The sequence below is a fragment of the Triticum dicoccoides genome, chromosome 2A, assembly GCF_002162155.2.
Source record: "Triticum dicoccoides isolate Atlit2015 ecotype Zavitan chromosome 2A, WEW_v2.0, whole genome shotgun sequence".
NCBI lineage: Eukaryota > Viridiplantae > Streptophyta > Magnoliopsida > Poales > Poaceae > Triticum > Triticum dicoccoides.
Window position 1 is genome coordinate 602,778,754 of NC_041382.1, and position 23,183 is coordinate 602,801,936.

Consider the following 23,183-nt stretch of genomic DNA (forward strand, 5'->3'; position numbering starts at 1 on the left):
GTTTAGCACTAAATATGGACTTGACTCTAAGATTGTAGCCTCTTTTGTGAATCATTTGCTACTCATCTTGATCTCCCTAAGGAGAAGTGGTTTAAATATCATCCCCCTATTAAATAAAACATTGAGGTGCATGTTATAGTTAAACCATCATTTATAACATTGATCTAGTTGTTCCCAATGCTTATATTGAAAAACCACCTTTCCCTGCTAGGATAAAGGAACATGCTAAGGTTTCAACCATGGTTAACAAAAGTAATATTAGAGCACCTAGATCCTCTAAACAAATTAAAGTTGAACCTAATGTTGCTATGGTTAAAGATCTCTTGGTAGATAATATAGAGGGGCATGTTATTTACTTTTATGGTGAAGTTGCTAGAATTGCTAAGCCCGATGATAAAGATAAGAATAAGCCAGTTGTTGGCATGCCTATTGTCTCAGTTAAGATAGGAGATCATTGTTATCATGGTTTATGTGATTTGGGTGCTAGTGTGTGCTATTCCGTTTAACTTATATCAAGAAATAATGAATGATATTGCACCTGCTGAGATAGAAGATATCGATGTTACTATTAAGCTTGCGAATAGAGATACTATTACACCGCTTGGGATTGTTAGAGATGTTGAAGTCTTGTGTGGAAAAATAAAATACCCTACTGATTTTCTAGTTCTTGGTTATCCACAAGATGATTTCCGTCCCATAGTATTTGATAGACATTTCATTAACACTGTCAATGCAGAGATTGATTTTGCTAAAGAAACTGTCAGTGTAAATTTTGGTGATATATCTCATGAGTTTAATTTCTCTATATTTCTTAGAAAACCTCGTGATAAAAAATTTCCTAGTAAATATGAAATTATTGGTCTTCGTTCTATTCTCGTAACCCCTACTGATCCGTTAGAACAATGTTTGCTAGACCATGAAAATGGTATGCATTTGAATGAAAGAAATAACTTAGATAAGATGTTATTTGATCAACCACCTATCCTTAAACATAATTTTTCCTGTTAAAATTCTTGGAGGTCCTCCTCACCTAAGGGTGATCCCATGTTTGAATTGAAACAATTGCCTGATACAATAAATATGCTTATCTCGATGAAAAGAAGATATATCCTGTTATTATTAGTGGTAAACTTTTGAGAGCATGAAGAAAAAAGATTATTAAAAACTCAGAGGAAGTAGCGTGCTACTATTGGATATACTCTTGATGATCTTAAGAGCATTACTCCCACTCCATGACAGCACAAGATTAATATGGAGCCCGATGCTAAACCAGTTCCCGATCATTAACGACGATTAAATCCGAAGATGAAGGAAGCGTGAAGAACTGAAATATTAATGCTTCTAGAAGCAGGTATAATTTATCCCATAGCTGATAGTAGATGGTTAAGCCCTGTTCATTGCGTCCCTAAGAAAGGAGGCATTACCGTTGTTCCTAATGATAAAAATGAACTAAATCCACCAAGAATTGTAACTGGTTATAGGATGGTAATTGATTTTAGAAAATTAAACAAAACTACTAGAAAAGATCATTACCCCTTACCTTTTATTGATGAAATGTTAGGAAGATTGTCAAATATCTGTATCACAATCCGACCAAGAGAAAACCACCTTTACTTGTCCTTTTGGAATTTATGCTTATAGATGTATGCCTATTGGTTTATGCAATGCACCTGCTACCTTTCAAAGATGTATGACTGCTATATTCTCGATCTTTTGTGAAAAGATTGTTGAGATTTTCATGGATGATTTTTTCGTTTACGGAACTTCTTTTGATGATTGCTTAATAAACCTTGATCGAGTTTTGCAGAGATGTAAACAAACTGATCTTGTCTTGAATTGGGAGAAGTGTCACTTTATGGTGAATGAAGGTATTGTCTTGGGGCATAAAAATTCTGAACGAGGTAATGAGGTAGATAAAGCTAAAGTTGATGCAATTGAGAAAATGCAGTGTCCTAAAGATATTAAAGGTATACGAAGTTTCCTTGGTCATGCTGGTTTTTATCAAAGGTTCATTAAAGACTTCTCTAAAATTTCTAGGCCTCTTACTAATCTCTCGCAAAAAGATGTTACATTTGTTTTTGATGATGATGTTAGGGAACGTTGCATGGGAAACAAAAAAAATTCCTACGCTCACCAAGATCAATCTAGGAGATGACCATCTACAAGAGGAGGGATGGATCTACATACCCTTGTAAATAAATAAGCGGAAATGTTAAGAAATGCGGTTTATGTAGTCGAACATCTTCGCGATCCAATCACGATCCGTCCCATGAACTCCCGATCCAAGTGCCAAATGGGCGACACCTCCGTGTTCACCACACGTACGGCTTGATGTCGCCTTCACCTCCTCGATCCAGTGAGTGATGGTGAAGTAGTAGCTCGAGTCCTCCGGCAGCACGGCATCATGATGGAAGTGGTGGTGGAGCAATCCCAGCACAGCTTCGCTAAGCACTACGGCGAGGAAGAGGGCTATGAGGGAGTGGAAGGGCAGCGCCGTGGCATGGATATGTGCTCATGCGTGTGGCTACCCTCTCTCTACCTATCTATATATAGAGGGAAGGGGGGGGAGGGGGCGCCCCCAGTGGATCCCATCTAGTGCCGGCGGCCACAAGAGGGAAACCCTAGATGGGTTCTCCCCCCTAGGAGACTTGGCCCCCAAGCCAGGTGGAGGCAAACCCTAGGGAGGCGCCCCCACCTCTTCTAGCAACGTGGGTAAGGGTGTGGGGGGCGCACAACCCCTTAGTGGGCTGGTTTCCCCCTCCCCTTGGCCCATGAGGCCCCCAATACTTGTCGGGCCCCCCGAAACCCCTTTCGGTCATGGTGGTCATCACCCGGTACCCCCGAAACAATTCTGGACTCCAATACCCTTTGTCCAATACATCAATCTTCACCTCCAGACCATTCCGGAGTTCCTCGTCACGTCCGGTATCTCATCCGGGACTCTGAACAACCTTCGGTAACCACCATAATGACTCAACTATACTCATATCGTCACCAAACGTTAAGTGTGCAGACCCTGTGGGTTCGAGAACTATGAAGACATGACGACCACACCTCTACGGTCAATAACCAATAGCAGGACTTGGTTGCCCATATTCGCTCCTACGTATTCTATGAAGATCTTTATCGGTCGAACCTCGATGTCAAGGATTCACCTAATCCCGTATGTTACTTGCCCGAGATTCGATCTTTATCGGTCGAACCTCGATGCCCATTGTCTATTGGTATGTTACTTGCCCGAGATTCGATCGTCGGTATCTCCATACCTAGTTCAATCTCTTTACCAGCAAGTCTCTTTACTCGTTCCGTAATACAAGATCCCGTGACTAACTTCTTAGTCACATTGCTTGCAAGGTTCTTGTGCTGTTGTATTACCGAGAGGGCCCAAAGATACCTCTCCGTCATACGGAGTCACAAATCCCAGTCTTGATCCATGCCAACTCAATAGACACCCTCGAATATACCTGTACAACACCTTTATAGTCACCCAATTATGTTACGATGTTTGGTACACCTTTATAGTCACCCAGTACAACACCCTGTACTCAATAGACACCCTCCGGTGTCAGTGAGTTGCATGATCTCATGGTCATAGGAACATATACTTGACATGCAGAAAACGGTAGCAATAAACTCGGAACAATCATATGCTATGTTTATAGTTTGGGTCTTGTCCATCGCCTCATTCCCCTAATGATGTGACCTCGTTATCAAATGACAACTCATGTCCATGGCTAGGAAACCATAGCCATCTTTGATCAACGAGCTAGTCTGGTAGAGGCTGACTAGGGACATCTTATTTTCTATGTATCCACACATGTATTTGAGTTTCTAATCAATACAATTTTAGCATGGATAATAAACAATTATCATGAACAAGGAAATATGATGATAACCAATTTATTATTGCCTCTAGGGCATATTTCCAACAGTCTCCCTGTAGGTGTCAAAACCGGCGGATCTTGGGTAGGGGGTCTCGAACTGTGCGTCTAGGATCGATGGCAATAGGAGATGGGGGACACGATGTTTACCTAGGTTCGGGCCCTCTCTATGGAGGTAATGCCCTACTTCCTGCTTGATTGATCTTGATGAATATGAGTATTACAAGAATTGATCTACCACGAGATCGTAATGGCTAAACCCTAAAAGTCTAGTCTGGCTATGATTATGAAGAGCTATCTACGTACCTAGCCCTCTGGTTTATATAGACACGGGAGGGATCTAGGGTTTACACAAGGTCGGTTACAGAGAAAGGACTCATGTTTGGTCGCCAAGCTTGCCTTCCACGCCAAGGAGAGTCCCATCCGGACACGGATAGAGTCTTCGGTCTTCGTATCCTTACAGCCCATCAATCTGGCCCATATCCAATAGATCGGACACCCGAGGACCCCTTAGTCCAGGACTCCCTCAGTAGCCCCTGAACCAGGCTTCAATGATGATGTGACCGGCGCGCAGATTGTTTTCGGCATTGCAAGGCGGGTTCCACTTCCCGAATACTCCAAGATAGTCTTCGGATAAAATGAAGGTGTCCGGATCTGCAACACAAGTACCACACACGATTGTAGGGAATATAATATTTCACGAGTCCCTTTTGCCGACAACGTTTTGCAAGATGACATCATGTCTATCCGGTCACTATATCGAACCGTTTTTGCCCGCCGTTCCACATTTTGAGATGCGGTTCTCATTGACACGTATTGTCAAAGCAGAGATCGTGTCCCCTTATTGCGGGATTCTCATCAATACGGGTATGGGTAACCCAATGTCACATCCCTGGTCCTCTTATGCACTAGGCTAGACCCTCATGTGTGCATCATGTTTAAATTTAAATGAAATTTGAATTGAGGAATTTTCAAAGCCTCAGAAACCTTCTAAAAATGATTAACATTTAAATCTTCTCAAATGAGTCCAAGAAAATGTTCCTGTTGTTCCATAGAAATGTTGGTAAGAGGTAAAATTCAAACCAATATTCTTGGAGTCACAGAAATATTTATTTTGGCCATTTGAATTAATCCAATAACTATTTGCTTTGGATTTATATTTAATATATATATATATTAAATATGACTCCAATAATTCTGGAAGTTTGTGAGTGGCTTTGTATATATTTTAGCAAGCCACATAAAAACCTACAGGATTTATTAAAATGATTTTGGTGTCTAAAACTAAATCAAAACAAACTACAGAAAATACAAAACAGAATTAAATAGAAATAAAAGCAGAGAGGAGAGAAAACTTACCTGGCGCTCACCTCTCAGCCCACCTGGTGGCCCAGCAGAAGCCGGCCGAGCCCACCACTGCAGCCCTCCGTCGTCTTCCTCCCCTCGCCCCGAAGCAGCTGCGTGCTCGCACGCGCACGGCCGCGCGGCCACCTCCTGCTTGCCGACGAGCCCCTGGCCGCGTGGACGACTCCCGCAGGCCGTCCCGATCCCGCTGACCGTTTCGCTCACTCTCCCCCCTCGACCCTCCCTCCTCTGCTCCCTCTCTCCCGCCTGGACCGAACGGAGCCACCGTCACCGACGAGCTCCCTCGCGGCCACAGCCACCCCCTCGCTCCCTCTCCACACCCCTGAGCTCCGTCCCGACCCCCTGAAGCTCCACCACGACGCATGCGACGCCGGGTGCCCTGTAGCCACGCCATCACCGCCATCTTCATCGCCACGGCCGGCAATCGCCGCCGTTCGATTCGCCGCCGACAGGACGTCCCCGAGCCCACTTAGCGTCTCGTCCGACTCCCCATGAGATCCTCTTCTCTTCCCCTCACTCCCCGCACCTGATTTCGTCCCCTAGCTCCTTCTTCCACCACGGCCGAAGCTCGCCGCCGCCGTGCCTCGTCGCCGTCGTGGCCAGAGCCACTGGAGCTCCCACCCGAGTACACCAGTGTGCTCAGCGCGCCTCCACGAACCTGCAGCTACCAGTAGCTCCGCCTCCCGTGCCCTCTAGTACCATACTCGGCTGCTCCCGAACGCCGGCCGCCGCCACGAGCTCGACCCCGGCGAGCTCGAACCACCCCAACCCCTCCCATTTGGCTCTCTGGATGCGCAAGAGCGAGGGCTATGCCCTGGTGCCCTCAGCGCGCCAATCCGACGCCCTAGCGCAAGTCCGGCGTGCCCCCGCCGTGTTCTGTGGTCGCCGTCGGCTGGTCTCCGACGTGCTGACGTGGCGCCGTCGTTAGGGGCTAATGACCCTGCTAATTAGCCCCTGTGACACTGACAGCTGGGCCCCACGCCCTTAATTAACCACGGCTTAAACTTCTGTTAGTTTAGGTTAATCATAGTGGCCCCACGCGTCAGGTTGACTTTGCTGACGTGGTCATTGGCCGGACCCACCTGTCATTGACCCTGGGCAGCACTGTGTCACTGACCAGTGGACCCCACTGGTCAGGTTTGACCTGGACGGCGCCCGTTGACCTGCTGAGGTCAGCATGAGGTCATGCTGACGCAATAATTCCTTTCTGGAATTAAAATAAATTAGGAAATGATTTATAATTCCAGAAAATTATATAAACTTCAATAAATCATAGAAAATTAACCGTAACTCCAAATTAAACAAATTATATATGAAAAATTATCAGAAAAATTCAAGGAATCCATCTGTACCATTTTCATGCATGATAGAACAACTTATAGCTGCTGTTTAGCACAAATCAATTAAATGGCATTTGAATAATCACATATGGAGTTTAAATTTGAATCTTGTATTCAAACCAACTTCATTTAATTTGTTGCTAGTTGCATTAGCTCAAAACACATTCATTTTGCCATGTCATGATCATGCATCATATTGTGCATTGCATTGATTGTGTTCCCTTCTATGTTGCCGGTAATTGTCCCCTCTCGATAGACGTGATACCGATGATGTGATCGTTGACACTGATGAAGACTCAATGCTATCTTCAGAAGTGCCAGGCAAGCAAAACCCCCTTGTTCATTCCGATACAATCCTACTCTCTCGCTCCTACTCTCTTTTACTGCATTAGGACAACATCGATTCATCTGTTACTTGCTGCGGTAGCTGAACCCCTTTATCCTTTGCATGACCTGCCATTGCCACAGTAAATAGATAAAACCCACTAGCATGAGTAGGAGTTTTTTGAGCCCTGATGTGCCTACTCATTCATGCTTGTTTGTCATGCCTGCTACTGCTTAGAGTTGAGTCAGGTCTGATTCATCGAGGATGAATCAGAGGTGTGTGAACATGTCCTACTATGTGTGAGCTAAGTGTGTGAACACGATTTGGTAAAAGGTGTCGGTGAGAGGCCATGTAGGAGTACATGGTGGGTTGTCTCATTGAAGCCGTCCTTAGGAACTGAGTTCTGTGTTTGTGATCCATGATTCAGCTACTACCATGCATTGGGCCCTGAAATATGACCCCGCTCGACTTCTTATTCACCCTAGTCCTCTGTCCAGGAGTTGCAAGTAGTTTCTGGTGTTTGTAGTATGCTGGAGGCCATGGACAGCGCTGACCGTAGGGGTGGGCTGTGATGCGGTAGGCACGTGGCCGGGTAAATCGGGCGCCCGTTTGGTGTCACGGAACCCTGTTCACATCGTTTGGGGCTGTGAGCGAAACTCCGGCCGGATCTCCTCATGGATGGAACCCGAATAGGCGATAAACCTGGACTAGAGACTTCAGTGTTTACGTAGGTCGTGGTCTACACCCACGTCGGCTTTCGCTTGAAGTCTGCCGAGCACATGTCGTGTGCAGACGCTAAGTGGTGGAAACATGTATGAAGAAGTACACCCCTGCAGGGTTAACATCATCTATTCGAATAGCCGTGTCCGCGGTGAAGGACTTCTGGGTTGCTTATATCAGTTCATAGACAAGTGAAAGTGGATACTCTAAAATACGCAAGATAAGCGTGAGTGCTATGGATGGCGTTCTCGTAGGGAGACGGGAGCGGATCCATAGTGGTGTATTGATATGGTGAATATGTGGACTCGTGTGCGCCACCTCAAAAGAGTTACTTGCAGTCGTAGTTCAGGTTAGCCACCGAGTCAAAGCTGGCTTGCTGCAGTTAAACCCCACCATCCCCTTGTTGAAAATGATGCATATGTAGTTAGTTCTGATGTAAGTCTTGCTGGGTACATTTGTACTCACGTTTGCCTATTTTATGTTTTGCAGAGAGACTTCGGTCTCACTAGTAGTTTCACGTGGACTTCGATGTTTAGCTTGTTACCTCAGCTACGATCTTGTGCCCTCGGCAGGATCTGGTAGATAGTCAGGCTTCTCAGCCTTTTTCATTTATAGATGTCTGTACTCAGACATGTTAAGCTTCCGCATGTGCTTTGACTTGTATGCTCTGATTGTTGGGTCATAAGACCCATGTTTGTAATATCTCGCTCCTCGGAGCCTAATGAATAAATTACTTGAGTCATAGAGTCATGTTGTGATGCCATGTTGTATTTGCACATATCGAGCATATTGTGTGTATGTTATTGAAATGCTTGGTATGTGTGGGATCTGACCTTCTAGTTGTTTATCTTTAGTAGCCTCTCTTATCGGGAAATGTCTCCTAGTGTTTCCACCGAGCCATGGTAGCTTGCTACTGCTCCGGAACACTTAGGCTGGCCGGCATGTGTCCTTCTTCGTTCCTGTGTCTGTCCCTTCGGGGAAATGTCACGCGATGAATACCGGAGTCCTGTTAGCCCGCTACAGCCCGGTTCACCGGAGTCCTGCTAGCCCAGTGCTACAGCCTGGATTCACTCGCTGATGACCGACACGTTCGATGCTGGGTCATGGATGCCTGTCCCTGTAGGTCTGTGCCACTTTGGGTTTACGACTAGCCATGTCAGCCCGGGTCCTTTGTCATATGGATGCTAGCGACACTATCATATACGTGAGCCAAAAGGCGCAAACGGTCCCGGGCAAAGGTAAGGTGGCACCCGTGGGAATACCGTGCGTGAGGCTGCAAAGTGATATGATGTGTTACATGCTAGATCGGTGTGACTTAGGATCAGGGTCCTGACAGCGTTGGTATCAGAGCTTGACTGCCTGTAGGTTACCAAGCCAAACTGGTCGAAGTTGAGTCTAGAAATTCTTTAGTTATATAAGAGAATTGATTGTGGGATGGAACGTAAGGCTCTTTTTACTCCTTATACCTCATGCCTTCTGATCTGAGTCATCTTATCTTTCCTACGGGGTTAAGAAACTAGGCTTTCTCTTCTTTCTATCAGGATCACGTATTACTAGTCCGTAGACTTATAAGATTGTTCGATTTAAGCTTGAGTCCAGTTCCTACTACTTCTGTATGTTAACTGATGATCTCGAAACCTTGATATTGTGCTTCTGAGTGGTTTTGCCACCATTTTTTGTGATTGTCTCAAATCTTTTGAGCATTTACAGCCGTTATGCTGTCCGAGTCATCCCAGGTTTCTAAATAGTCTGAAGGATTTGCAAAATCCCTTCTCCCGTTCCGATGTTCCTTTGGGCTAGATTAACCACACTAATCGGTGAGTTGAGGTACTTTGTTACCTCGGCGTATATGTTGGAGATATTATTATGACCCTAGGTGTCTTAGGGGATCATCTAGTAATTTAGCTATGATTTGTGTTCCCAGTGTGATGATTCTGGCCATCAGTCTCGAAAGCATCCCGTGATGCTACTTAGTAATAGGTATTCTGTTCCTGGGTTCTTGAACCCGAGATTCACTCTACCTACTTCATGTTGATAGTAATTGCTAGTGCCTTTAGGATATTAGTAACCTTTGCGATAGTCCTTGAAGTCCGTGGTATCTTCTTCTTCCAAATACCATGAACTACTTATGGCAGAAGTTCCTCGTTGAACTGAAATATCACAACAGGATTATTCTTGAGGAGTTCTCCATTCATAAATCGTGACTCTGCCAGTTCTACCTTTCTGCATGGGTTATCCGGAAGAAATATGTTGAACTTGGTTCGACATACTAATCTATGCATCCACGACTCAGAAAATTATATGTTCCTTTGAGTTGTTCTCTTTAGTTGCATTCTAACCCTCGTCTATCAATTGATAGTCAAGAGTATGCGTGCGTTCGTTTATCGATGCCTATTACTCTTGTGGTCCGTCAAGCCATTCTATCGCGGAATGATAGGAGAAACAAACTCCAGTACCTCTTCCATATCTAGGATTGGGTCAAAGAAATTGTGCTCCGCAGATCAAATGCCAATCCAGCTTTTGGTTTTGTTCTACCTTGGAGTATTACCCCCTTTATGTCAGAATTGTCATGAGAACTGCACCAACTCTCATGAATTTTGACGTAGTGATACTTCTCACCATCATTAGTCATTCCTCGGCCCTCGTGTTGATGCAACCGGAATACCGACAAATGAATTGTGATGTGTGAAATCAATACTCCCAGCAACCTCGTTGCTTGGTAGTTAAAGGATAATAATTTCATTCTTAGCATGTTGGTTTTTGAATCATCCTTCTAAGACTGATCGTGCTACCTAGTCCTTATTTCGGTGCACCCTTCGATTGATGAGTTAGGATCTTGTCAAGTCCTCACTCATTTGATCATATCGTCTTGCCCTCAAAAGCGAGATTGTTCTCGAGCTTAGTAACATACCGGTGGTTCGTGATTTTCCGAAGATCTTCTCGGAAGTATCACCAGGTCGTCACCTGACCGTTATGTTGAGCTCGTGATCAAGTTGGTTTCTTGTGAACCACCTTCTCTCCAAGAATCGGTGTTAGATATCCCTGAGCTAGTTGGTTAAGCTAGACAACAACTTGGAGAGTTGGAGGATAAAAGCTTGCCTAACTTAGTTCATTCCAAAGGGATAATCTTGTGTAGTGTGTGTTGAAGAAAGATGATATCTTCATCGATTGGCCCCTGTGATCAGTTGCTGGACCTATTGTCTTATCAATCCTTTGATTTGAGTGTGGGCTATCGTCAAATCAAATCAGTACCAACGATGCTCGTAATGTTGTCTTATTCGTGGTTGATCCCTCGAGCATACACCATTACATCTTTGGTCTGACCAATGCTATCACCGTGTTCACTTAACTATGGAATTCCTTTTAAAAGGAAACCCGGATGAATTGTTGTTGAGCCCATTGACAACATCCTTATCTCCTCCATGATTTTGTTGAACATTAAGCTAGTGTTGGAAACTTTTGAAGGCATTCTCTTCATGCTAGCTCATGAAGTAATTGTTTGATGAAAGGAGTGACTTCCTCTTATACACGTGCATTTGGTGAAAGTTGCCGCCGTGAATTTGAGAAAGTTAGTTTTGCTTCCTCTGGAATCATCCCAAATCAGTCATGCATACGTGCGAAGTATTCTGTGGTTCGGAGACTTGCAACCTCCATTCTATATGGGTCCCTAGCACACCAAGCCACTGGTTGATTTGTTCAAGATTAATAAGTTCTAAGTGCTAGTCCCGAAGGTACCAGACGGATTTGTACAAAACTTTGATATCCTCGCTGATGGTTCCCCCTCCTGAACTCGGTAGTGTTTTATTATAAGACTACTTTGTGGTCATGCTTGTCTGGGACAATGTGTTCACATGTTTGTAGCAGAACCAGCTCATGTTTTGGAGCTTACTATCGCAGTTCATTTCCCGAGAATCTCGCAACGTCATCTCGTCGATTTGTGTTGCAAACTTTCATTTTTCTTCCTAGACTCGATGAGTCTGGAATATTCTGACACCAACCAGATCTGAATCTCAGGCAGATATGATGATTGGAACATTTTCCAAGAACTATAATATTGGTCCCTCGATAACCGGTAAAGTGAATGTCGTGGCCAACACACCCAGCCGGAAGACCTATAATTGTAGTATCTTGATTGAAGAAGTTGGCCACCTTCCCATAAGGATTTTGCAGGATTTACTTCCGTAGTTATTCCTTATGATTTCTGTGTTCCGAAGTCCGACCTTTTTACTTGATGTTCTAGATATCAAACCATATCTATGAATGGGTTACACTAGCACATCAAGGAGAACATTAGAAGCGGAGTGCTAAATGTCTTTCGGTCGATCATCCAGATTTCGTCCCCTTGGCCTCGCTAAGGTGAAATCTGAGAAAGTGTTATCCTCCTTTGCATCTGCATCGTCCATCGCCATTCATCATGGTAGTATGTTGTGTTGTCAGCACCCTTGACTCGGTTGTTGATAAAACCTTGATGATTGTGGAAATGCTCAAGTTCTTGAGAGCACGCGCAAGTGCTAGGTTTGATCGTCGGCATCAACTGTATAGTGCTTTCAGTTTCCTCGACAATGCTATGACCTTTTCAAAACAGTGAATTCACTCTCTATTGTTGGGTTCTTCCCCAGTTACCAGAATCATTCCCAGCATTTGCATTTTGTTCCCAGCTTGCACCGCCAATGTGCCATTCTACCATGGATCTCTTCCATTTTCGGTGATAAGCAAAAATCATCCATTACGTTGTCTTCAACAAGGTAATACACATCATCCAAGTCCGAGTATGCCATTCTACCGACCTCCTCCAAACGATCGCTCGAGAATTGCCTTAGGCTGGTTTAAAGAGTTTCATTGATCTTTGAATCAAAGGTAATTCTTTTTGCCACTTAAGGTAATAATCTACGAATCACCCTCCTCCAGGATGTTCGTCGTGGTATCATGGCAACTCAACTCCTCGCTACGCTGACAACCGTTTACCACCCTAGTAAGTGTGGAATTGTAGTCTACCTGGTAAACCTCCGTCATTTGTTCCACTCCATTCCTCTAGAGGTGTGCTTCGTCTCTCAGCTCGGGAGATGTTGCTATGTCTCATTCTGTGAGTTAATCCTGAGTTGTTCGACCTTCAAGAAGATCGATCCTTCTAGAGTCTCCTTCTCCTCTCATTGTCATAATAACTGGAGTTCTCAGAACAAGACGTCGAGACAAAGATGGTGATCGAAACAACGTTCTTATGAAGTGCAACCTGGATCGTGAAGATTGTGCTAGTTTGCGTTCCCCCTTCACCTTACCCTACGCTTGAATCTCGGGACGAGATTTTTGTTTAGTGGGGGTGAGTTGTCACATCCCTGGTCCTCTTATGCACTAGGCTAGACCCTCATGTGTGCATCATGTTTAAATTTAAATGAAATTTGAATTGAGGAATTTTCAAAGCCTCAGAAACCTTCTAAAAATGATTAACATTTAAATCTTCTCAAATGAGTCCAAGAAAATGTTCCTGTTGTTCCATAGAAATGTTGGAAAGAGGTAAAATTCAAACCAATATTCTTGGAGTCACAGAAATATTTATTTTGGCCATTTGAATTAATCCAATAACTATTTGCTTTGGATTTATATTTAATATATATATATATTAAATATGACTCCAATAATTCTGGAAGTTTGTGAGTGGCTTTGTATATATTTTAGCAAGCCACATAAAAACCTACAGGATTTATTAAAATGATTTAGTGTCTAAAACTAAATCAAAACAAACTACAGAAAATAGAAAACAGAATTAAATAGAAATAAAAGCAGAGAGGAGAGAAAACTTACCTGGCGCTCACCTCTCAGCCCACCTGGTGGCCCAGCAGAAGCCGGCCCAGCCCACCACTGCAGCCCTCCGTCGTCTTCCTCCCCTCGCCCCGAAGCAGCTGCGTGCTCGCACGCGCACGGCCGCGCGGCCACCTCCTGCTTGCCGACGAGCCCCTGGCCGCGTGGACGACTCCCGCAGGCCGTCCCGATCCCGCTGACCGTTTCGCTCACTCTCCCCCCTCGACCCTCCCTCCTCTGCTCCCTCTCTCCCGCCTGGACCGAACGGAGCCGCCGTCACCGACGAGCTCCCTCGCGGCCACAGCCACCCCCTCGCTCCCTCTCCACACCCCTGAGCTCCGTCCCGACCCCCTGAAGCTCCACCACGACGCATGCGACGCTGGGTGCCCTGTAGCCACGCCATCACCGCCATCTTCATCGCCACGGCCGGCAATCGCCGCCGTTCGATTCGCCGCCGACAGGACGTCCCCGAGCCCACTTAGCGTCTCGTCCGACTCCCCGTGAGCTCCTCTTCTCTTCCCCTCACTCCCCGCACCTGATTTCGTCCCCTAGCTCCTTCTTCCACCACGGCCGAAGCTCGCCGCCGCCGTGCCTCGTCGCCGTCGTGGCCAGAGCCACTGGAGCTCCCACCCGAGTACACCAGTGTGCTCAGCGCGCCTCCACGAACCTGCAGCTACCAGTAGCTCCGCCTCCCGTGCCCTCTAGTACCATACTCGGCTGCTCCCGAACGCCGGCCGCCGCCACGAGCTCGACCCCGGCGAGCTCGAACCACCCCAACCCCTCCCATTTGGCTCTCTGGATGCGCAAGAGCGAGGGCTATGCCCTGGTGCCCTCAGCGCGCCAATCCGACGCCCTAGCGCAAGTCCGGCGTGCCCCCGCCGTGTTCTGTGGTCGCCGTCGGCTGGTCTCCGACGTGCTGACGTGGCGCCGTCGTTAGGGGCTAATGACCCTGCTAATTAGCCCCTGTGACACTGACAGCTGGGCCCCACGCCCTTAATTAACCACGGCTTAAACTTCTGTTAGTTTAGGTTAATCATAGTGGCCCCACGCGTCAGGTTGACTTTGCTGACGTGGTCATTGGCCGGACCCACCTGTCATTGACCCTGGGCAGCACTGTGTCACTGACCAGTGGACCCCACTGGTCAGGTTTGACCTGGACGGCGCCCGTTGACCTGCTGAGGTCAGCATGAGGTCATGCTGACGCAATAATTCCTTTCTGGAATTAAAATAAATTAGGAAATGATTTATAATTCCAGAAAATTATATAAACTTCAATAAATCATAGAAAATTAACCGTAACTCCAAATTAAATAAATTATATATGAAAAATTATCAGAAAAATTCAAGGAATCCATCTGTACCATTTTCATGCATGATAGAACAACTTATAGCTGCTGTTTAGCACAAATCAATTAAATGGCATTTGAATAATCACATATGGAGTTTAAATTTGAATCTTGTATTCAAACCAACTTCATTTAATCTGTTGCTAGTTGCATTAGCTCAAAACACATTCATTTTGCCATGTCATGATCATGCATCATATTGTGCATTGCATTGATTGTGTTCCCTTCTATGTTGCCGGTAATTGTCCCCTCTCGATAGACGTGATACCGATGATGTGATCGTTGACACTGATGAAGACTCAATGCTATCTTCAGAAGTGCCAGGCAAGCAAAACCCCCTTGTTCATTCCGATACAATCCTACTCTCTCGCTCCTGCTCTCTTTTACTACATTAGGACAACATCGATTCATCTGTTACTTGCTGCGGTAGCTGAACCCCTTTATCCTTTGCATGACCTGCCATTGCCACAGTAAATAGATAAAACCCACTAGCATGAGTAGGAGTTGTTTGAGCCCTGATGTGCCTACTCATTCATGCTTGTTTGTCATGCCTGCTACTGCTTAGAGTTGAGTCAGGTCTGATTCATCGAGGATGAATCAGAGGTGTGTGAACATGTCCTACTATGTGTGAGCTAAGTGTGTGAACACGATTTGGTAAAAGGTGTCGGTGAGAGGCGGACATGTAGGAGTACATGGTGGGTTGTCTCATTGAAGCCGTCCTTAGGAACTGAGTTCTGTGTTTGTGATCCATGATTCAGCTACTACCATGCATTGGGCCCTGAAATATGACCCCGCTCGACTTCTTATTCACCCTAGTCCTCTGTCCAGGAGTTGCAAGTAGTTTCTGGTGTTTGTAGTATGCTGGAGGCCGTGGACAGCGCTGACCGTAGGGGTGGGCTGTGATGCGGTAGGCACGTGGCCGGGTAAACCGGGCGCCCGTTTGGTGTCACGGAACCCTGTTCACATCGTTTGGGGCTGTGAGCGAAACTCCGGCCGGATCTCCTCATGGATGGAACCCGAATAGGCGATAAACCTGGACTAGAGACTTCAGTGTTTAGGTAGGTCGTGGTCTACACCCACGTCGGCTTTCGCTTGAAGTCTGCCGAGCACATGTCGTGTGCAGACGCTAAGTGGTGGAAACATGTATGAAGAAGTACACCCCTGCAGGGTTAACATCATCTATTCGAATAGCCGTGTCCGCGGTAAAGGACTTATGGGTTGCTTATATCAGTTCATAGACAAGTGAAAGTGGATACTCTAAAATACGCAAGATAAGCTTGAGTGCTATGGATGGCGTTCTCGTAGGGAGACAGGAGCGGATCCATAGTGGTGTATTGATATGGTGAATATGTGGACTCGTGTGCGCCACCTCAAAAGAGTTACTTGCAGTCGTAGTTCAGGTTAGCCACCGAGTCAAAGCTGGCTTGCTGCAGTTAAACCCCACCATCCCCTTGTTGAAAATGATGCATATGTAGTTAGTTCTGATGTAAGTCTTGCTGGGTACATTTGTACTCACGTTTGCCTATTTTATGTTTTGCAGAGAGACTTCGGTCTCACTAGTAGTTCCACGTGGACTTCGACGTTTAGCTTGTTACCTCAGCTACGATCTTGTGCCCTCGGCAGGATCTGGTAGATAGTCAGGCTTCTCAGCCTTTTTCATTTATAGATGTCTGTACTCAGACATGTTAAGCTTCCGCATGTGCTTTGACTTGTATGCTCTGATTGTTGGGTCATAAGACCCATGTTTGTAATATCTCGCTCCTCGGAGCCTAATGAATAAATTACTTGAGTCGTAGAGTCATGTTGTGATGCCATGTTGTATTTGCACATATCGAGCATATTGTGTGTATGTTATTGAAATGCTTGGTATGTGTGGGATCTGACCTTCTAGTTGTTTATCTTTAGTAGCCTCTCTTACCGGGAAATGTCTCCTAGTGTTTCCACCGAGCCATGGTAGCTTGCTACTGCTCCGGAACACTTAGGCTGGCCGGCATGTGTCCTTCTTCGTTCCTGTGTCTGTCCCTTCGGGGAAATGTCACGCGATGAATACCGAAGTCCTGTTAGCCCGCTACAGCCCGGTTCACCGGAGTCCTGCTAGCCCAGTGCTACAGCCTGGATTCACTCGCTGATGACCGACACGTTCGATGCTGGGTCATGGATGCCTGTCCCTGTAGGTCTGTGCCACTTTGGGTTTACGACTAGCCATGTCAGCCCGGGTCCTTTGTCATATGGATGCTAGCGACACTATCATATACGTGAGCCAAAAGGCGCAAATGGTCCCAGGCAAAGGTAAGGTGGCACCCGTGGGAATACCGTGCGTGAGGCTGCAAAGTGATATGATGTGTTACATGCTAGATCGGTGTGACTTAGGATCGGGGTCCTGACACCCAACCATGCCATTTACACAGCCCTTGGGAATAGGCAAGTTTTAGGGCGAGTGGGGAGGCGTTCGATATTCACTGCCTTTACAAGGGGATAAGAATTTTCCCTTCTTCTCCCACGCCTTCTCTCTTCCTCTGCCCTTCCACTCTTGAGCTCTAGCGCCCAAGTTCTCATCTTTTCCCCACTCGAGCAAGCACTCAACCATGTTCGGATCCGGAGGTCAAGGCAAGTGGATGGCCTCCTCTGTCAACGAGAAGCACATTACTAAGCTTCGGGCGGCTGAGTATCTGGCGAAGGAAATCGCCCACCATCTTCCAGCCTAGGGGCAAGTCGTCCCAATGCCGAAACTCAATAAGAGGGTGGTACTCATCCCTAATTTCCTCCGCAGGCTAGGGTTTCCACTCCACCCTTTCGTCTGCGGGCTGATGTTCTATTACGGGCTATTCTTCCATGATCTATCCCCGAACTCTTTCCTCAACATCTTGGCGTTCATCGTCGTGTGTGAGACCTTTCTCCGCATCCAACCCCACTTCGGGCTAAGGCTCAAGGTTTTCAACATGAAGCCGAAGGTGGTGGATGGCCATCACGCGGAGTGCGGAGGCGCCATGGTGAGCAAGCTGACCAATCTCTCATGGCCAAAAGGCACTTTTGTGGAGACTGTCAAGGAATGGCAGAAAGTGTGGTTCTACATCACAGAACCCCGCGGCGCCGACTGGGCCGCAGCTGCCGAATTCAACTCCGATGCTCCAATGCGACTCACCTCCTGGGTTTAGAAGAGCCTGAATTGGTCTTCGTGAGGTGAGCTGATAGCGCTGTAGACGCGCATTCGGAGCATGGTGGATAAAGATATCAAGCTCATCGATGTAATCAAGGTGATGCTAGTTCGCCGGATTCTCCCGTGCCAAAGCCGAAGTCCCCGTTTATGGGAGTTCAATCCGAAGAAGCACCATACCCTGAAGAGGCTCTTCGAAACCACTCACGAAGATGCCTAGAAGTTGCTCTTCAAGGGAAACGAGACACCACCAGCTACAGACTTGGACCACAGGCACGATATTAACCACCTCGCCAACGAGGTATGTTTTTTAACGCATCCCCTACTTGCTTGTTTCAAGGATGATATCTGAGCTTTTATAATCATTGCTTCTTTAGGAATGGATGGAGAGGGCGAAGCGGATTTGGTGTCTGGCTCCGCTGCCTAGGGAACTAGTCATCCCGCGTCTAGCGAAGGTGTTGGTGCCGGTGCCCTAGAAGGCGCCGGAGAAGAAGGCCAAGGGGAAGGCCAAGGGGGTCCGGAGTGGGCCCCGCCGCAAGGGCGCTTGGGACGTGACATCCGAAGACAAGACCCGCTCCTCCGCCGCCGAAGATGACGACGATGAGGAGGAGGAGAGCGACTCTCCCCCTGATGGAGGGGAGGAAGAAGAGGGTGGCCTCCACAAATCTGGAGGCGGAGGCGCCCAAGAAGGGGAAAGGCCCTCTTGCGAACAACTCCGCGTGGGACGTCGACAACAGTCTGGAGCGACGCCTCGGAACAAGCCCCTGGCCACATCGTGAGTACAAAGAACCCGCACACGTCCATTTATCCAGCCTCTCCACCTTATGGTATTTTATATGGTTTAACAATGTCATTGCAGTCCGGCCCACGACAGCTCCTAGCGATCCTCATCAAGAGGCTCGTTGGACTCAAAGGAAATGGCCAGCGAGACATCGCCGGCCGCTTACTCTCCCAAGGCCACGGGAGACAACGAGGTGCTGTCCCAAAGGACCTTCCCAGGCCAGGGAGAGGTTCAGGAGGCCGTCATGGCGGCGCCGGAGGGCGACACCTCGACCGCCGGACACATGTGGGAACAGACCCCCATGGAGATTGACGATGGGGGCCGTGCTCAATTCGGCCCCCATCCGAGCACGGATCCTTAGACCCATATGGCCCCGGAGTCTGACAAGTAGCCTCCTTCAAGAGAAGGAGGTGTGCCCGTCCCGCCGGCGACCTCTGTCCAACCAGAGGCGCCGGATAATCTATTGGAAGCGCTACGGGGCACTTCCATTGTGGAAGAACACTGTATCCTTATGGGTATGGTGATTGAGAAGGTTCAGTCTGTTAAGAGCGGATTGACCGAAGCCTGCAGCGGCTTGCTAACAGGGTTTGAGGTAAGCAGCGTTGACTGAAAAAATCCCAATATAGAGAGTAGCCCTTGAGACACTGTCCGGTGTTCGGAAAGAAAAGCCGGACAAAGGATCAATTAAATTTCACAGCAAGCTAACCAAACTGTGTCTGATTTGAATAAGCAGGCGTCGCTGCTGGCCGCGACCTCTCACGCTGCCGAAGTCTCCAGACTAAAGCAGAAACTGGAGCGAGCCGAAGAGGAGCTCGACCAGGTGAGGAAGCAGTTGGAGGACCAGCAAGGTATGTAGTGACTCGCTATGTATTCGGAAAGAATAAATGATGTATACTGACCGTAATGTCATGATATGTGTAGGGGCGATGACCGAGGTCGAGGCCCTGAAAAAGGCCCTGGCCGAAGCCGAGGGGAAAGCTGTCAAGGAGCAGGCCGCTCGTAAGAAGCTTAAGGCCAGGCTGAACGAGGTCCATCAAGAGCTCCAAGATGTTGTGAAGACGTATGAGGCATTGGAGGGAGATGTTTTGGCTCGAGAGGCCGAACTCTCAAAGGCTCTCCAAAGCATGGAAGCGGCCCAGGTTGAAGCCTAGGGTGCCCTCCAGGAGATCCAGGAGGCCAAGAAGATCGCAGCGGGTAAGTCATTTAGTATGCAAAGCAAGTATGTGAAGAAGAAATATTTCCTACTAACCCGGATTCGGAGTTCTTCAGGGGCATTTGTAGATCTGCCGTGCAGTGTGTGCGATGCCGCGGAGTTCTTCCGGGACGAAGAAGGGAGCTCAACGGAGAATCTGTTCTGGTCGCAATACCTTGCGCCAGAGCATCCCGTGCCCTTCATCGATCAGCTAAAACAGCTGGTTGACCTAGATAGAGTGGCCGAACTGGCCATGAAGGATATGATAATCCGGTTGTTGCCTGCCGAAGCTATGCCCGACAGCTACTTCGGGTTTGTGAAGCGGCTGGTGAACACCTGTCCTCGGCTGGATGTCGTCAAGTGATCGGCCTGCATTGAAGGTGCGCGCATGGCCTTCGCCCGCGTCAAGGTGTGGTTGGCGAAGATGGACGCCGTCAAGCTGACGACCGAAGGGCCACCAGAGGGCATGGAGTACCGCACGCCTGAGCGATATTTTGTGGATGTACTGGAGGGGTCTCGCATTGCAGCAACGCAATGTGCGCAAGACATTATTTTTGAATGAATACATTCATGTTGTGTTTGCCTTGTATGATGAAACAAAATCACTATGTAATATAATGTTTTGTTAAGAAATTTCTCCTCCTGTGCGGCCGTGTTATGTGAAATCTGAGGGTTGTCTAGTCGCCGGCTTCTGCCCCCATGTAGGAAATACGGGGGTGTACGGGATGTACTCTAAACACTCTTGATCCAATTGTTTGGTCCTTGAAGGAGGTGTTTAGCGCGACGACCCAGGCAATCAGACTATGCGGCTTTAGCACCCTCACTTAGCCATAGGAGTTTGACAATAGAAATATAGGTGCAGCCCCTAGTATCCGGACTAGGATGTTGTATGCACTTGATCGGGTAAGTACTGACCCCTCACGAAATGCAGAAAAAATCTCTATGGATTTGAGACCTCCGAAGAGCTGACCGGCTCTTGCCGCATCATGACAATCAGTTTTCGACTTTCTCTACTAAGGTGCTCACTTGGGTAAACCAGGGCACAATCGCATTAGTTCTCCCTTTACTACCCTAGCCGATACAGCGGAACGTAAGGTAGTAAGCACAGGAGCCGGGCAACCCAACTATTGACCAAAGACATGATTCGGAGCCAATGCATATAGTGCTAAATTCGGGGTGCCGAACTATACTGTAAAAGTGTTCGGACTTTTGTTGCCATGTTGCAGGGCGCTATGAAGCCCCTGGCAAATTGAGATGCACCAGAGTGTACGGGTGTTATCTGATGGAGTTACCAGAAAACAAAAGACAAAAAGGAAGAAAAATAAGAACAAGTGGTAGGCTAGAACCCTAAAATTTGGGCCGCAAACTGTTTCTATTATAATTTCCTTGGTGCGTTAAAGTGCATTTATATAAGTAGTGCGATAAGCAGAAGGCTATTTACTATGCCTTAACCAAGGGAGAGCTGCGTGTGGGTCCTGAAAACATGTAAAGGGATCGTAAAAGAAACCACCTAAAGATTCCCCAGTACGTCCATGCTTCTTGTCGCCTTGGTGTTTTTATCCTTCGAAAAGATTCAATGGTAAAGCCGTCAGGAAAGGCCTGTGAAAAAGAGAAAAATAAAAAAGGGAATATTGAAATTATGTGTGTCCGGGGCGGTCGAGCCGTATTGCGGATCATAAGCTGATTATGCCTCCATCCGTGTCCATGGTACTTTTAGTGCGTAATTATGTATGCGCGGTACGATTTCCGCCACTTGGTCAGGACTGGGACAGAGGCCAAATTTCTAGTCGAGCTCTTGACGAGCCAAGCTATCCTTCAGCAGGATGGTTCAGACTCTCTTAGCAGTGTCCGGGGGATCGGCCGCTGAATTGAGGTTCTGCTTGAAAAGGCCGCAGTGTACCTCTGCCGCTAAGGCGGCGGTGTGCTCCTCGGTGCGGAGGGAGTGTTCCGTGTTTCCATTGACTGTTGTGACGTCGCTTGGTCCAGGCATCTTGAGCTTGAGATAAGCGTAGTGTGGCACCGTGTTGAATCGAGCAAATGCGGTTCTTCCGAGTAGTGCGTGGTAGCCGTTGCGAAAGGGGACGATATCGAAGATTAACTCCTCGCTTCGGAAGTTGTCCGGAGATCCTAAGACAACCTCTAGTGTGATTGAGCCCGTACAGTGGGCCTCTACGCCGGGTATGACTCCCTTAAAGGTAGTCTTCGTGGGCTTGATCCACGATGGGTTAATGCCCATTTTGTACATTGTATCCTGATGGAGCCAGTTGAGGCTACTGCCACCGTCCATCAGGACTCGTGTCAGGTGGAACCCATCAATTATTGGATCCAGGACCAGTGCGGCTAAACTGCCGTGATGGATACTGGTCGGATGATCCCGGTGATCATACGTGATCAAGCATGACGACCATGGAGTAAATTTTGGGGTGACTGGCTCTATCGCGTAGACGTCCCTGAGCGCGTGCTTGCACTCCCTCTTGGGGATGTGGGTAGCGTATATCATGTTCACCGTTTTGACCTGAGGGGGGAACTTCTTCTGTCCCCATGTGTTCGGCGACCGGGGCTCTTCGTCATCGTCTTCGCTTTGCGATCCCTTATCCTTGTTTTCAGCATTTAACTTGCCAGCCTATTTGAAAACCCAACAATCTCTATTGGTATGACTGGGTGGTTTGTCTGGGGTGCCGTGAATCTGGCACGGACGATCCGGTATGCGGTCCAAGCTAGATGGGCATGAATTGTTCTTTTTGAACGGCTTCTTCCGCTGACTGGACTTAGAGCCACTGAATCCGGCATTGACCGCAGTATCCTCGGTATTTTCATTGTTATTTCGATGCTTGTATCTGTTGCATCAAGACTTGTCATTTCTATTTTTAGCTTCAGGGGTGCCGGCGTCGCTTGCATTGTTTTTGCTATGGGCCAACTAGCTATCCTCGCCCGCACAAAAGCGGGTCATGAGTGTCGTGAGGGATGCGATGGACTTTGGCTTCTCTTGGCCGAGGTGGCGGGCGAGCCATTCGTCGTGAATGTTGTGTTTAAAGGCCGCTAGTGCTTCGGCATCTGGGCAGTCGACGATCCGGTTCTTTTTAGTTAAGAACCTATTCCAAAATTTCCTGGCGGACTCTCCGAGCTGTTGGACTATATGGCTTGAGTCATCAGTGTCCGGAGGTAGAACATATGTACCTTGAAAGTTATCAAGGAAGGCTTCTTCCAAGTCGTCCCAGCTACCGATGGAATTTTCGCGCAGGCTGTTCAACCAGTGCTAGGATGGTCCTTTGAGTTTTAGGGG